Source organism: Otolemur garnettii, unplaced genomic scaffold (assembly GCF_000181295.1).
Source record: "Otolemur garnettii isolate 467f Iridium unplaced genomic scaffold, OtoGar3 scaffold00139, whole genome shotgun sequence".
NCBI classification, from domain to species: domain Eukaryota; kingdom Metazoa; phylum Chordata; class Mammalia; order Primates; family Galagidae; genus Otolemur; species Otolemur garnettii.
The window spans coordinates 4,249,696-4,266,773 of record NW_003852534.1 but is presented as its reverse complement, the minus strand read 5'-3'; positions in this window follow the sequence as shown (position 1 = coordinate 4,266,773).

Here is a 17,078-nt window from a genome sequence, read left to right as displayed (position 1 = left end):
ACCACAGCACCCTGAGCACCTGGCACCCCACCTGTATGCAGAGGCCCATCTAGCACCTTAACACTCAGAGTCTTCCTTAAGACAGTGATGAGAAAGAGCAAGGTGAACCGACCATCGCCAGGCAGAACTTTGGACTTTCCTACGAGGGAGAATAAGAAAGCCAGGAAGAGAGGACTTCAGCAGGAAAGGAGCGGTTGATCTGCCCGGTTTCCTTTCCCACCGCTTCTCCACCATCCAGACCCTGTGCACATCAGCCTTGTTCCTGGCGGGGCTTCAGCATTTGTGAGATTGAAGTCAGTTTGAAGACTCAGTGGAGTCCTGGAGCCCAGAGACTTGAAGCAGCCCCTGCTGTCCAGTGCCACCCCTGCCCCGTGATGTCCATACACATAGACAGCATTGGGTTCTCATCAGAAGCATCCAGGATCCTGCACAAGCCTCTGGTTTGGTCGAGACTGGTGGTTCTTAAATGGGTCCATCTCAGGGCTTCGGTGTTCTGAAAATTATTGAGGGCCCTAAAAATCTTGGTTTCTATAGGTTATACCTAACAAGATTCACCATATTAGAAATTAAAACTGAGAAGCGTTTAAAACACAAGAACACACAAGCAGATATCCATTCGTTGCCAGGGCAATGATGTCATCACATGCCAGGTAGATTGACACTCAATAGAGAATGAGACTAAAACTAGAAAATAAGGCTCTTAGTTTTATTATAAAAAGAGCTGTGTCCTCATGGAACAAGGAAAGGTGTCTTGGTTCCCGGACTAAATGAGAACCACTGACATAGACTGACCCAACGCACAGGGCCAGCTCAACAGAAGTGGAAGCCGGCGGCCACCAGGGGCTGCCAAGCAGATGTCCCAGGCCCCTCACGGTCTGTTTCTTCTGTGGCTGCTCATCTCGCCTCTGTCTCAGCAGGTATCCGGTTCATCACCATTTAGGTTCTTCTGTCCTTTCCGACTCTATTTTTAAATCGGATTAAGGTTTGGTTTCTCCAATGATAATCCTCAGCCTCATAGATGAATTTCCATTGATGTTTTTTGTGGAGATACAATTCGTATGCCATAAAATTCACCCTGTTAATATGCCCATTTCAAGAGTTTTTAGTGTATTTGTGGAGTTCTGTAACCATCATCACTATCGATTTTTAAAACATGTTCATTGTCCCCCCAAACACCCTCTTACCTGCTAGCAGGTGCTCCCCACTCCCAAACAAAATCATGTGATATATGCCCTTTTGCACTGAGTCTCTTTCCCTGCCATATTTTTGTCAATGTTCTGAGTACTTTACCCCTCCTTATAAATGAGTAGTACACATCTTACAATGTAGCACCCTTTGACTATCAATTCATCAATTGACAGACAGATGAGCTGTTTCCACTTTAGAGCTTTTATGAACAATACTATTACATCCATTTATACACACGTTTCTCTGTAGACATATGTTTTCTTTTCTTTCAGGCATATATCCAGAGGTGGAATTGTGGGTCATATGGTAAATATACGTTTAGCATTTTAAAGAAGGGCAAAACTGTTTTCCAAGACGGTTGCAGCATTCCACAGTCCAGTGCATGGACATTCTAATTGCTTCCTATCCTATATAAATGTCTGTGTGCTTATAGCCATCCTAGGGGGTGTGAGTGGCAACTCACTGAGGCTTTGATTTGCATTTGCTTACTGATGAATAATGCTGAGTGTCATTTTATGTGCTTTTTGGCCATTTGTATATCTTTCATGGAAAAATGCCTATTCAGATCCTTTACTTCTTAAAAATATATATATTTTAGGCTGGGCACTGTGGCTCATACCTATAATCCTAGCCCTCTGGGACCTAGGTGGGTGGATTACCTGAGCTCAGAAGTTCAAGACCAGCTTGAGCAAGAGCAAGATCTGTCTCTACTAAAAGTAGAAAAACTAGCCCAGCATGGTGGTGGGTGACTCTAGTCCCAGCTACTTGGGAGGCTAAGGCAAGAGGATCACTTGATCCCAAGAGTTTGAGTTTTCTGTGAGCTGTGACAACACAGGGCTCTACCCAGGGTGAAAGAGTGAGACTTTGTGAGACTATATACACACATATATATTCTAGATGTAAGTCTGTTACGAGATGTACTATTTGTCAACATTTCCTACCATTCTGGGGATTGTCTTTTCATCTTAGTGACATTGTCCTTTGAGACATAAATATCTTTAATTTTTTACAAACTCTAGCTCATTTCTTTTTTCCTTTTTTGCTTGCATTTTTGGTGTCATAGCTAAGAAAATACTGCCTACATGAAACTCACAAAAACTTACTCTTGTATTTTCTTCTAAAAGTTTTATAGTTTTAGTTCTTACTTTTAGGTATATTGTAAATTTTGCAGTGATTTTTGTTTATGGTGCAATATGCGTGAAATGGGGATCCAACTTCATTCTTTTGCATGTAGATAACCAGGTTACCCAGCACCAGTTTTATTGAAAAAATTCTTCATTTTTTAGATGAATTTTTAATACTTTTTCTTCTGCTTTGTCCATCTGGAATATTTTGATAACACCTTAAACTAGGCAAGCTTTCATTCTTTCCCCTTCTGGAACTTCCCTTCCTCTGTGGAGTTTCCCCGCCCCTGTGAGAGAACCCTGGGAATCGCTGAGGTACACAGAGGAAGCCCTGATCTTTGAGAAGTTTGGGGCACTGTATTGGCAGGGTTCCTGCAACGATTCAGGCATCGAGTGTGTATGGGATGTCAAAATCTGAAGAAACAAATTCTTGTGCACCTCTACTTTAATAGGCTTTGTAGATCAAGCAGATTTCCTCTCTTTTATTATCTTAAAAATGTTGGAATAATGATGGAACGGGATCTTCAATATACCTAATTGTTGGCTAGTTTTTAACATTCATATTCATATTGCAGAGATAGAATTTTTTAAAATGGAAGAATAGCTGCCTCAGGGTTTGGCATATGGTATAAAATTAATGCTATTTTTTCTATTTTCTTCTTGGAATTATTTCAGTTTTAGTACATGCAAAGTGAAAGTTGAAACACTGTTGGATTCAACCTAGAAGTGTCCCTATTGGATTAGCCAATTCCTGTAGTTTGGGAATTTAGATGTATCTTGAAGAGAAAATATAATAATTGCTAGATTTCGTTGAGTGATTATTACAAACCATATGCTTGGCTAAAGATTGTATGTGCAGTGTTAAATGTAGCTACACGACTCAGGAGGTAACACTATAACTACCTCTGCCCTCTCCAGTGAGGACAGAGGGGCTTTCCAGGACGTGTTGAGTTGCTGAAGGACACAGTTTTAATAAGGTGGCACTGAGTCATGGCCAGGAAGTTTGACTAAAAGTTTGCCTCTTTAGTCATTGTACTTGAAAGTTCTAGGAATCTCCTTCTATAATTTTTCTATGCTGTTTGTAGTTCCGTATTTATGCCAGAACATATTTTGGGGTATGGGATTTTTTTTTTTTTTGCAAAAATAATTTTGTTATTTGTCTATTGAACAAATAACAATGCTCACTTTTGCTTGCATTCATAATATACTGAGAAAAAGGAAAAAGCACTGCAAAGATTTACCCTGAATAATACACCAGAATGAGTCTATGTCCTTAGTTTCTAACTGAAAAGATGCAGGGTTGATCGATGATGAAACTCTGATTGGAATGTGGGCCACGGGTCCCAGTAACAAGACTGGAGGCCGGTGACCCTCACTCAGTCACTGCAGGGCCAGGACTGGCTTTACTGGGAGCAGTATGGAAAGCTCTTCAGATTCACAGATTAACACTAAAGCAACGTTTAGTCTCGTTGATGGGAATTCAGAGCAATAGGATTTATAGACAATTAAAAGGGGAGGGCAGGGCCAGGGCCCTCCCAGTGGCTGGGTGAACTATAAGATTTTGTGTTGCAGGGTGGCTGTGATAGCATCAAGGACCTCCACAGTCCCAACTTCTGGGAGAATTGGCAACTAGTTCTTGAGGTGAGTGTAAAGGTCAGAAGTCATAGCAGTAGAGAAAAGTCCTGTGCAATTTAGCTTAGTGGACTTGAGCCTTTGTGGGGCAACTCTCGTAAAGGCCTCAGCCATGGTATAGACAACAGGGAGCCAACTTTTGTTTTTAATTATTAATTTCAGATTAATACGAGGGCACAAATGAGTAGGTTACATTGTTTGCGTTTGTTAGGTAAAGTCCAAGTTACAGTTGGGCCCTTCACCCAGAGGGGTGTGCTGTACACCTTTATATTGTGTCCATTAGGACAGGAGGCGTCACTGTGAACCTGAGAAGGGGACTGCTCAGGACACGAGGACTCCTAGCTGTCCAAGGTGCACTCATAGGTCACCTTGGAAGGAGAGAGGGTGACTACAGACCACCACAATAAGTTACGCTGTCCCAGTCAGACGGAGTCTTCTCAGCACTCCTGGAGTGGGCCAGCAGGAGCTGAAAGGCAGATAGAGCTCTGTGCTTGTGGTGTTCATTTCAGTGTGACTTATCATGATGAAAAAGTGGAAATTACCCCAATGCCATCGTAATGGGATATTTAAATAAATTATGATTTCATTATACAACGGAGATCATACAACCAGTGTACGGAGGGTTGTAGAGAATTTATCAGTCCTTTCTGATGGAACATTGAATAATAACATCACGATGCAAACTTCTATGTATGATGTGATTACAACTGTAAAATTAGACACAGGCTTCTTTTTAAAAAAATGAAGTAGCTCTCAATTACAGGGACAAGATTTGAATTTAAAAATCTAGAAAACAGGCTCAGAAAACAAAAAATCAACACTGGACTGTGTATATGTGACATGAATTCAAGAAGAAAAAGGCTTCGTAGAGTGAGAGAATTCCAAACGTAGGTGAAATCTTAAAGTTGATCACTAAAACATCCTAATTTTTGGCTTGCAGAAACTGAAGCTCAAAGAGAAGGGATCTGCTGTTGATTAAGTTAATGAAAGAGCCGGTGTGGACATACAGGGTATTGTGCTCTCACAACTGTCTAAACTTGAGAGGTTTTCCCACGTTCACTGGCGTAACTACCTCAGCTGTTACAGGCCCATCAGGGCTTTGGCCAAGTTGAGCTGAGCTGAGAAACTTGTGCCTGGTCCAGCAACCTCACTGTAACTGTAACATTTACTCCAATTAAGAAATATAGATTGGAGATACGAAAAGACTGAAGTTAACGGTATAGGGTGGATATTCAGTTATGGGGTGATTATTTTAAAAATGTATTTGAAATAGGAATAATTTGCTGTTAGTAACAAACGACTTTATAGCCACCTCTCAACTGACCGTAACACGGGTTTTACGGTGGAGAGCTGCGCTCTAGCTCTCACCGTCCGTCTCTCCTGCCCTTTGAGAGCTGAAAATGCAGCTGTGCAGGCTTGACTTCCTAAGATGGAAAGATGGGTCTTAGAGCCGCGGCAGCCATGCTCCCTCTGTTGCTCTCTGTCCCATCCAAGCAGAGTGGCAGGGACTGATGTCCAGAGTCAAGGGAGCCAGGGATCTGGGGTTACCCGGATGAGCTCGTCCTCTGACCAAGTTTCTCACACTCCCAATGAAAGCTCATCTGTCATATGAACAAAAGGGTCAGTTGCCGGAAAGACACAACAATCCTATATGTATACGTATTTAATAGCAGACCTTTAAAACACAGGGGGAAAAAACCGATAGAAGTTAAAGGAGAAATATACAAACACACAATCGCAGGAAGAGGTTTTACAATGACCTTCTCCGTGTTGTATACAGTAAGTAGGAAAAACAGGAATGGGAATATAGAAGATTTGAATGGCATCATTAACCAAACTGATCAAACTGACATTACAAAACACCAGCTCTAAAAATAGCAGAATACATACTTCACTAGCGTCCCTTAGTTATTCACCCAGGTGACATATGCTGGGCCATAAAATCAGTGTTAATAAATTCCAAAATTCTGAAATCGTACAAATTACGCTCTCTTATCATAGCATTAGAAATCGGCAGTAATTTAATATATAAGAAAAACCCAAATATTTACAAAATAAACAACACACTTCAAAATAACCTGACGTTGAAGGAAAAAAAAAATCAGAAGGAAAATTAGAAAATATTTCAAACTAACTGAAAATAAAAACAGTACATAAGAAGTCTGGAAGATGAAGTCGAGTCAGGGGGAAAGTCACACCTGAAATGTTTCTATTGAGATGAAGCGAGCTGAAAATCAATGATCTAAGATCTCATTGGAAAAAATTAGGAAAATAATAAGTAGGGGAAAATACAAAGCAATATAGAAAATTATTGAAGCCAATATTTGGTTCTTTAAAAATATGATAAATTGGATAAAACTCTAGATAAACTTACCACAGCAAAAGAGAAAAAATACAAGAGAATAGAGGATGCCGTAGATTCTACATCAGTACAAGAATATGATAGAGAAATGTCAGGAAGAACTTTACACCAATACTTTTCTAACGGACAAATTCCTTGAAACCAAAACATTATTTACTAAAACTGCTATTATACAAGAATATGTAGAAAACTGGAGTAACTTATGTGCATGGGAGAATAGCATTTATAATTAAATAAATTCCCACAAAGAATAAAGCAGATGCACATCTTTACTGGTAAATTCATACAAACATATTTCAGACTGTATTTCAGCATCATAGCAAGACCTTATCTCTACCAAAAAAAAAAAAAAAAAAAGACGTGATGAGACATGTTTGTTATCTTAGCTTGGGATGCTAAGACAGGAAGGTCACTTTATTCCAGAAGTTTGAGGCTGCAGTGAGCTATGATGTTATGATGGCACCACTGCATCCACCCTGGGTAATAGAGCAAGATCTTATCTCTCTTAAGAAAAAAGTATACATACACACACACCCCCACCCCAGGTCTGACAACATAGCTTGCAAACTCATTCTAAAAAGCGTACTACATGTCTTCTTGTTGAATATCACTACAGTCACCAAAGTACTCCCCTTGGGAAGCTGTGCACTTCCCTTTGGAACTCTCTTTCTGAAATGGCCATGAGGGCTGTCATCGTAGGAGGCCTGACAATGAAGTTCGCGAACTCATTCTGTGTGTGTAGAAGAGAGAAGAGAATAAATCATAAAGACTTTCAAAAACTCTGAGAAAAAATATCCTAACTTTCACCAAACCATTTTATGAGGCTGTCATAAAGCTAATAACAAGACATGACCAAGACACTTTGAGGTAAAAAATTACCTTGTATGTATAGATGAAAAATGTTCAAGATTAACAAAACAATCCAGAATACTTACAACAGATACCACATTATTACTACCTGGTTCTTTTCCTAGGGGTGCAGGTTGGTTTAACACTGAAAATCAATCCATGTAATTTATCATATTAACAAAATAAAGGTGAAAACTATGTATTTCCAACATGTTCAGAAGTATTTGATAAAATTAAATGTTTGATCATGATAACAACAGTCAAGAAGCTATAAAGAGAACTTCCCTGGCATGATAAAAAATATCTATAAAAACTTAAGGCATACCTCATACTTAATGATACACACTGAACATTTCTCCCTTAATAAAAAGCATGCAAAGATATTGTGTCAAATTCCTTCTGCTTAACATTGCACTGGAGGTTCCAGCCAGAGCCAATGAGACAAGCAAAGCAAAACAAACAAACAAAGAAGAAAACTCAAACAGACATAAAACAAAACAGAACAAAAAGCAAGAACATAGAAAGAAACAACACTGTCTTTATTCATAGATTATATTATTATGTACACATTTAAAAAAATCTATGAAAAATCTTACTAAAATTAATGAGTTAATCAGCAAGGTCACAGGATGCAATATTAACAAAAAGCAATAGTATTTTTCTTCTTTACAGTTCAGTTATGTTCCAAATATTCATGTTGTTCTGAAACAGTCTCACAACTTTCTCATCTTGCACATCTGAAACTCAGAATCTGTTAAAATTTCCTGGTGTCTCTCCTTTCATAAAATTTCCTGGTGTCTCCCCTTTCACTCTTTGTTTCTTCAACTTCGACTGCTTTTGAGTGGAGTCATACAGCATTTGGCTTATTCCACTTGGCGTAATGTGACCAAGGTTCCTCCGTATTGTACCATGCATTAGGGTTTCCATCTGTTCTAAGGCTGAAGATGATCCTTTATGTATATATCATTTTGTCATCCACTGAGAGACACTTGGGTTGCTCCCACCTCTCGGCTGTTATGAATAGCACTGTTACACAGGTGTGTAAAACATCTCAAGATCCTGTTTTCAACTCTTTTGATACGTACCCAGAAGTGTGATTGCTGGATCATATGGACATTCTAGTTTTAATTTTTTGAGGACTCTCCATTCTGGTTTCTGTAGCAGGTGCATCATTTTATCTACTAACATTGCATCAGGGGTCCAACTTCTGTGTATCTTTGTCAACACTTACTTTTTGTTTTGTTTTTTTCCTCTCTTTTTTTTGATAGCTGATACCTTATTGAATGTGAAATGATATGTCATTGTGGATTTTATTTGTATTTCTCTCATGATTAGTGGAGATAGCATTTTGGGAGCATACTTACTGGTTGTTTCTAAATTATCTTTGGCAAAATATCTATTGAAGATTTTCACTCATTTTCTAATTAAGTTATTTGATTTTTGTTGGTAAGTTGTAAGAGGTTTATTTCATTTGTCTATTTGTCTTTATGCCTGTACCACACAGTTTAGATTATTGTAGCTTTATTATATGTGTTAAAATCAGGAACTATGACTACTCCTACTTTCTTCTTCTTTTTCAAAACTATTTTCAGGGCCCCTTGAGATTTTATAGGAAATTTATGTTGAATTTTTCCGTTTCTGCAAAAAAATGCCAATTAGACTTTAATAGGGATTGTTTGAATCTGTGAAATGCTTTGGGTAGTATGAGCACACCATCAATATTAATTTTCTAACCCATGAGCACAGATCCAGAATATGTGTTGAACTCTTACAAATCAACAGTAAAAAGACAAGCAAGTCCAATTAAAAATGAGGGCGCTAGTTAAGCAAATACTTCACGTGGAACCATCTCAATGGAGATTAGGTGCATGGAGAGAGGCTCACCACTGTGAGTCTTCAGGGAAACACAACTGAAAGCAGAGTGAAATTACATAAATACTCACACTTTTCATATGGCCGAAAATATATGGCCAAAATATCAAGTCAGATATAAAAAATAATCCTCAGAAAAATAAATATATTAAAAAGTCTTTTTAAAAATCACAATGAAATGTCACTTCCTATACTCTAGAACAGCTAGCTCTAAAAGGATTGACACTAGGAACTTTTAATCACTATAGGAATATAATATGAGAACCATGGGAGACTTACACATGCGTATGGCCCTGCAATGCCACTCCTGGGCACTTACCCCAAAGCAGTGAAAACATCAGCACGCAAAAGTCTTTGAACAAGAACATTTGTAGCATCTTTATTCATATTACCCTAAAGTTAGAAAAAGTGGAAATGTCCTTCAAGAAGAGAATTTGTAAATAATTATTGGTGCATTTATACAATGAAATGCTACTTAGCAAAAAAAAGGAACCACTGATGTTTGCACCAATATGGATTGATCTCAAAGACTTCGTGTCATATGAAACAAAGTCAGATACAATAGGTAGATCCCTTTGATCCCATTTTTGTATCTTTAAGGAATAAGCAAACACAATCTGTTGTCATAGAAATCATAACAGTGCATAATCAAATGCACTGGTAGAAGGCTTGAAAACTTTCTGTATTCTGCTGAAGGTATATACAGGTGTGTACAAAGTGGTATACAGCTGTTAAAACTCATCAAAGTAAGATTTAAGATTGGTGCATCTAAATATATTCTAATTAAAGTTTGTACCTATAAAATGATCTTCTTCACTGCCCATATCCTTGCCTTTCTACAACCCGCACTCAAGTCTGGCACTGGTTTTTAGCTGAATGCCCCATGACGTCCTCTTTCACAAGAGGAGGCATCATGGTACTGTGGGGAGGCGTTGCCGCTAAGGTCCAATCTGGTACCAGTCATGCCACTGTCATTCACTCATTGTAGGAATGTGTCAGGCCAGGTCGGTGGCTCACACCGTAATCCTAACACTCTGAGAGGCAGAGGTGGGTGGATTGCTTAAGCTCAGGAGTTTGAGAATAGCCTGAGCAAGAGCGTGACCCCCACCTCTAAAAGTAGCAAGGCACTGTGGTGGGTGCTGATAGCCCCAGCTACTTGGGAGACTAAAGTAAGAGAATTGTTTGAGCCCAAGAGTTTGAGGTTGCTGTGAGCTATGATGACATAGCACTCTAGCCTGGGGAACAGAGTGAGACTTTGTCTCAAAAACAAAAATGAAAAACCCTCTGACTTAGTGAGCTATGAGTTCTTAAAGAATAATTTAGTCACCATTTTTAAAAGTTTCCTTTCATTTTGCAGCCCGTATTTGTATGCCTCACTGCATCTCAGAAGTCCATATTCACAAGCACGTGGTCTCTTGTAGGAGAGAGGACTGGGGGCTCCCAGCCTGTGTCTGCCTGGTTATCACTCCTCACCTCCTCTTCAGAGAACAAGCAACAGCAGGTTCAAGGGGGTGGACGGGGCTGTCAGGGAGCTCGTTCAGGACACAATGTCATCTCCACACAGACACGAGTTCATTTTCTTTGTATAGATTATCAAGCAAGCAATGAGGAAACAGGAAAACACGGACAGTTAATTGATAAAATAGAAAAGATCAAACACATGTCAGAGAGTGAAGCAAATCTTTCCTTGAACTGTAGATGTTCCTAATTTGGAAACATCTGAAAATGATTTACTTGTGAGATGTTCAAGTTCGGGAATGGAATACGCGCCTTTTCTAAGAAGGCTTTATCTGCATTGTGGTTTATAATGTAGGCATGTCAGAAATACTCCATGAGAAGTTCTAGGAAGAGGAAAAGGCCATCTGGTCCATCATTCTCCACTCTGTTTTAGTTTAATCCTACCCGCCTGCATTTTCACTCTGCCCTTTAATCTCTTCCTTTTCCAGAAAAAGACTGGGGTGGTTATTGAACTCATTTATACTCTTGCCTTCAACAGCTTAGTTGGGTAACCTTTTCCATATGTTTCTCAGCCTTCACTTTAAAATGAAAGAGAAGCTGCCTACCTTCCTGGAGTATTTCTATACGTTCAATCTGTCAGTTTTGCTCTTTGGACATTTAACTGTTTCCCTGTAAGAAATGCCGAATTTCTATTTACTTGGTTTAGTTTTTAGTCCCTATTTATTTTTACATTAATTTCTACAATGACAGATTGCTAAGTTTTCTAGACATATTATTATGGTTTGATAATTTTCCTTAAAAATTAGAAACTTTCTCCATAGTCTTATGGTTTGATAATTTTCCTTAGAAATTAGAAACTTTTGCCATGTAATATACAACTGAAGAGAAAAATGGCCAAATCTCTAAAAAAAAAATGTTCATAGTCAAACTCAAAAAAAAAAAAAGAAAAGAAAAGAAAGAAAGAAAGAAAGAAAGAAAAAGCAACTGACTGCGTAACAGTTGGGGGCGCCCAGTAGGGGGCGGTGCTCTGGCCCGCACTGCATGTCCACGGTGGGCCAGCAGCTGGGCTCTGCTCACTGTGGTCTCAGGCCCCCAGGCAGGTGAAGGCTCCATCCAGTGACACTCAGTTTTCTCATTCCTCCAGCAGGGCGTGGACATACAGTGGAGGCAGACTGGCTGTCCACTCTTCTCCTCGGAAGTGACACATTTCACTTTGGCTCACATTTTATTGGTCAAAACGAGTCATACTGCCACCAAACGTTGTGGGTGTAGAGAACTGTATTCCTCGTATGCCAGGAAGGAGAGATCTGAGATTACTTGGTGACCACCAGGCTAAGTGACATTGAATATATGGATTGCATAGCCAAGTGCTGCTGTGGGTTTGAGGACTGTGGCCGCCCAGAGCGAGGACTGAGCATCCTGTGTGTTTGAGTGTGGACAGGAGCTGAGGTGGCCTTGATTATTGACAATGCCACGCTCAGTGTCCAAAGGCTGCGAGTGGAGAATCAGGGAGCAGAGGTCTTGGCTGCTCACTGTTCTTCATATTTTCCCAGAGACGGTCCCTGGCTGTAGATCTCCCGGCATTGCTGTCAATGCGGGAGGGTGTCAAAGGTCAGGTAAATGGAGGGTAAGAGCAAGGTGGTGACTAGAAACAGCCTGGACAACAGACAGCATAGGAACAGGACAGGGACAGAGGTCCAGTGAGGTGTCAGTCAAATCCCCAGGGGACATGGCTCTCGTTAAGAATCTGACTCCTGGCCTCTGGATCTTGTATTTCTAAAGGACTTTAAAGCTTTTAAATCATATCCACATAGAATCTTCATTCACTAAAGTTTACTGAATGTTGAAGAAAATTGTAGTATCTTGCCACAGAAAAATGAACTGTGTTCTCTTTTTAGGAGATGCAAACAAGTGTCAAGTATGAGACACAAACAAGAAAGTCACTGAATAAAACAGAACCAACACCTCTGGGCACACAGGGCACAGGTCGTGAGAGCGGAAGTCGGGCATCTTGCGTACTGGGGTCCGGGAACATTTTCTCAAGGTTTCAGAATAACAGAGAGAAGATACCTCCCAGAGAAAGTATGAGACTAGAGCAGGACACCCGAGTGAGGGAAGAGCCGTTTACAAAGAGACAGACGTCTGAGGACCTATGACTACGGGGCAACTGGCGATAGGCTGGAACTGAGTTCTTGTAACAGGATTGTAAGGTGCAAACAGGCATGCTGTATTAGCCTGGTGCCTGTGATCCTGGAATCTGGGCTCTCTTCTGTAGCATGGACACGTGTGTCCAGCATCATCTCCTGGTACTCACTCCCCTCGCTCTGGAAAGACCCATACCAGGAGCGCCCTCGGCCTTTCACAGAGCTGCTGGTTGACCTCTGCAGGAACCATCAGTCTGGTTCCTGATGCCTTTCACAGTTTCAGGGGTTTCCACAGGGTCCCACAAGCTGCAGCTTTTCATTTCTTCTGACTCAACTACGTCCTTGAAAGGAACTTGAGTAATTTTAAATTCATATTTTAACAATGAACTTGGCGTTCCACCTTGGTTTCTTTGGAGCAGGTCCAGCACTATTATTTTAACAATATCAATCAACTAGGTGAGTTGAAAATGTTTCTAGTATCCAACCTAAATGCCAATAGGGCCTAAGCAAGGGCACAGTGCTATGTCCTGCCAAGGCCTCTGATGTTAGGTGGCACAGGGGAGAGCTCGTGGGCTGCAAATGGGTGTGGGGGGAATAGGTGCTCCTTGGCCCCAGGCCACAGCACATCCTCCCGTGCATGGATGGCGCAGAGAGAGCCCTCCACGTGGAAATGCTCTGTCAAAGTCGTCAGTTTATACAAAGCATTTCAGTGTGATTTGGCACCAGTCACCAATTATCTTTCTGAAAGGAGCTTTAAACTCCTTACTATGGCAGTAAAAACTTCTGAAATCTGCGTCTACTGACATTTCCAGTTTCTATAGGGACGTACATCATACTTGAGCCATAGTGGACTTCTGCCAATTTCCCGGGCAGGGCTGTTGCTTTGAGGCCTCTGTGCGCTCTCGTTCTTTTCTCAGCACAGAACACAGTATCATTTTCTGCCCATCATAAATTCCTCTGTTTCAAGCTCCAGGGGGAATGACATCTCTACCTAATGACTATTTTGTTCCCTGCAGTCAGAACACATCATGCCTTCCCTTTTGCTTGTATCTCTATTACAGAACTTATTGAATTTGTGCTTGTTTTGATGGTGGGGGATACAGTCCAGCCTCACTGATTACCAGAACTAATTTCAAAGATCCGTTTGCTTGAGGACAGCCTGTTACTGCTCCTCATGTGCACCCACTAAATCTCAGTGGAAAAGAATGATCTTTCCAGAAAGAAATGAGCCAAAAGAGGTAGACGGTTCTTTATATGGAAATAGAGCAATACTGCAGTTGAGTTGCAACAGGGCTCAGCAATTACTGGTTGTGGAGTTAGACACTGTCGACTGGTCACATCTTCTGGTTGTCAAGTGGCACATGGGATCCAGGGAAAAGAATTTTCCTATGTCCTTAGATTCAGGTGTGCTGCAAGAGCTGGGATTGCAGGAGGGATTTGGTGATGGGTTGTGAAAGTAACAACAGATTTCCTAAGAGGAAAAAACAAATTACATCTATTCTACACTGAGTAAGGACAAGGTGTGGCTGGTGTTGGCACTAAGCAATGGCTTCCGGAAGAGCAGGAGTGGGGTTGTACCCCAGTGTGACACTTAACACTTGACTCCACCCCATCTTCATCTTCCTGGAGGCACCTAGAGCTCCAGGGAGGGAAATCTATGCAGGAAACAAGGAGACACCACACAAGGGGCCACACAACTCCTTTTGGGAGCTTTCCTTAACCTTCTTCCTGCTCCTCCATAGAGGCAGAGATTGAGGCCAGAAGTGTTCTCCCACAGCACAGAGAGGAGGCAAGAGTGTAAGTCCAGAGTGATGGATGCCACCACAGGAGTCCACGGGGCAGAGGCCTGGCAGGTCCCAGTGATGGGGGAGAAAGGCCAGAGCAGCCACCCCAGCAAAGTGCTGGCCAGATGTTGGCTTGATTGTGAGAGGACATCATCTCTAGGGCACTCACACCACATTGTAAGAGAGGAAAGAAGAGTCGAAGGCCCAGACTGGCCGGTGGGGGCTGAGGGGCAATCAGGCCAATGCACCAGGATGCAAACGCTCCAGATGGCCTTGCCCGGGCTCCTCACGTGGGCGGGGGCTGGGTGGCACCTGTGGTTTGTTTCCTGGGCTTTCCTGGTCTCACCATGAGCCTTGAACATGTGCCCTGTCCCTCATTCTTCCCCTGGACTTTCACAGTTGGCTTTCACTGTGACCTCAAATGAAAACCAGAGCCCTAACCCGCAGAGACACTGCTGCTTCTACTTTGGCCGAGGGTTTTCGACATTTAATTTTAGATTGATTTTCAGTGTTCATTGACATGTTTAAATCATATTTTTGTCATGAAAAGGGCTCCACTGCAGTGACTTTTGTTATTTCTGTAGCTCCATTTTCTTGAGAGCTTTACGAGCCTGGTTCTTCATGAGTATGAGCCGTGCTGGGCTTACACATGTGAAACCTTTCTTATTTAATTGTAGTTGAATATGCAGAGGAAATTGCTAGAAACTTTTCCCTCTCACTTCCTTAGTTTTTCTCTTTAAAAAATACATCGTAAATACTATATTGCAAAGAAATCACAGAATATGGATTGTTGAACACAGTTTTGCTCTTTTTTTCCCCAATTGTCTATGGTTTATCTGAGTCATACATTGATCTTAACTCATTCCAAAAATAAAGCTCTTGATAAACTCGACTCCCTTTTTATCATATTTCATAAATGAAATGAGCAGCTATTTTGACTTTCCTATACTTTTACCACCATTTGAGGATTATTTTGTGTTTGGTTAAACAGTTTGCTTTAATTTAATGGCCTTAGGAATACGTCAGTTATTTTTCAGAAGATAATTGACGAGAGAAACTTTGCTCTACTTTTCCTCCCAATCATTTTCTGAAATAAAATGATTTCAAAGACACTGTGAATCACTAGTATAATAACAAATGCTCTTGGGCAGTATCTCGTCTTCCAAGCTGCTTTCATAGCTGACAGAAAAAAAAGATATATACCTATATATAAAAACAAAACCCAGCCATGAAATAGCCAACAGCACATGTCATTATCTTCTTGCTGGGCTAGGAAGCTCTTCCCGGGCTGTCCAGGTTTGCTGACTTTGTAGAGTTAGAAGATGCCCTATTGGTCTCATGAATATATTTTGCTAGAAACCGGGATGCCAGGCTTTTCTACTTAGGAAGAAGAATGAGGAGATAGAGAGGATATTTCTTTTCTGCCTAATATAGAAAATGCCAATGGTTTTTTTTTAGACAGTCTCTCTTGGTCACCTAGACTACATACAGTTCAGTGGAGCAATCATAGTTCATTGCAGTCTTGAACTCCTGGGTTTTAGGGACCTTCTTGAGCAGCGGGGACTACAGTGTGAGTCACCACATCTGGATAATTTTAAAATTATTTTACAGAGTCAAGGCCTTACTATGTTTGCCGTCCAGGCTGATTTCCAACTCGTGGCCTCAAGCAATCCTTCCACCTTGGCCTCCCAAAGTACTGGCATTATAGATCTGGGCCACAGTGTCTGGCCTAAGAATCATGATTTTTAAATAAAGGTTGAATATCCCTTATCCCAAATGCTTGAGACCAGATGTCTCTATTTTTTTTTTTGGATTTTAGAATATTTACATAAACATAATTAGTTATCTTGGGAATGAGATGCAAGTCTAAACATAAAATTTGTTTCTGTTTCGTGTTTACCTGATACACAGAGCCTGAAGGTAATTTTATACAATATTTTGCATAATTTTGTTTATGAAACAAAGTTTTGACTGTTTGACGGTGACCCCATCATGTGATGTCAGGTACTTGGGACATCACATGAGTGATCAAACAGTTTTGAATTTTGAAGCATTTGGATTAGGGACATTGCTTCATGTATGTGTCAATTTCCAGGGCTGGAGGAAGGCTCTTGCAAAATAATAAATAAACTCTGATTACGTTTCCTTGTCTTACTAGTTTGGCTTTCCTCAAAAGAAACTAAATAACCCTTAAATATTAGTATAAGAATAACTTTACGTCTCTAAAACCATGAATAATACATTTCAACAAAATTTATCTCTCAGAAACTAAGATCTCTCACTTATTGTGATTATATTATGGGTATTTGTTCTTTATTGCTTAGAGTTTGAAATCAAATAGAATTAACAATGATAAGAATTAATGATCGAGTTATCATTTAATAAAAAAATAATGAATGATCAATTAGAAAACAAAATATAGTATTTTGACTTTTGTGGTCTTTAATCATAATTTCTGTGCTGTATTGTTTCATAAGGGCAATCCCCAATGAGTACTTAATTCCTTCTTCACAAAATAAATAAAAGGCATGGGAAACCAGGTTCTAGAAATATAAGATGTATGGCTCGGTGCCTATAGCTCAACCGGGTAAGGCGCCAGCCACATACACCTAAGGTGGCGAGTTCGAATCCCCAGCCCGGGCCCGCCAAACAACAATGATGGCTG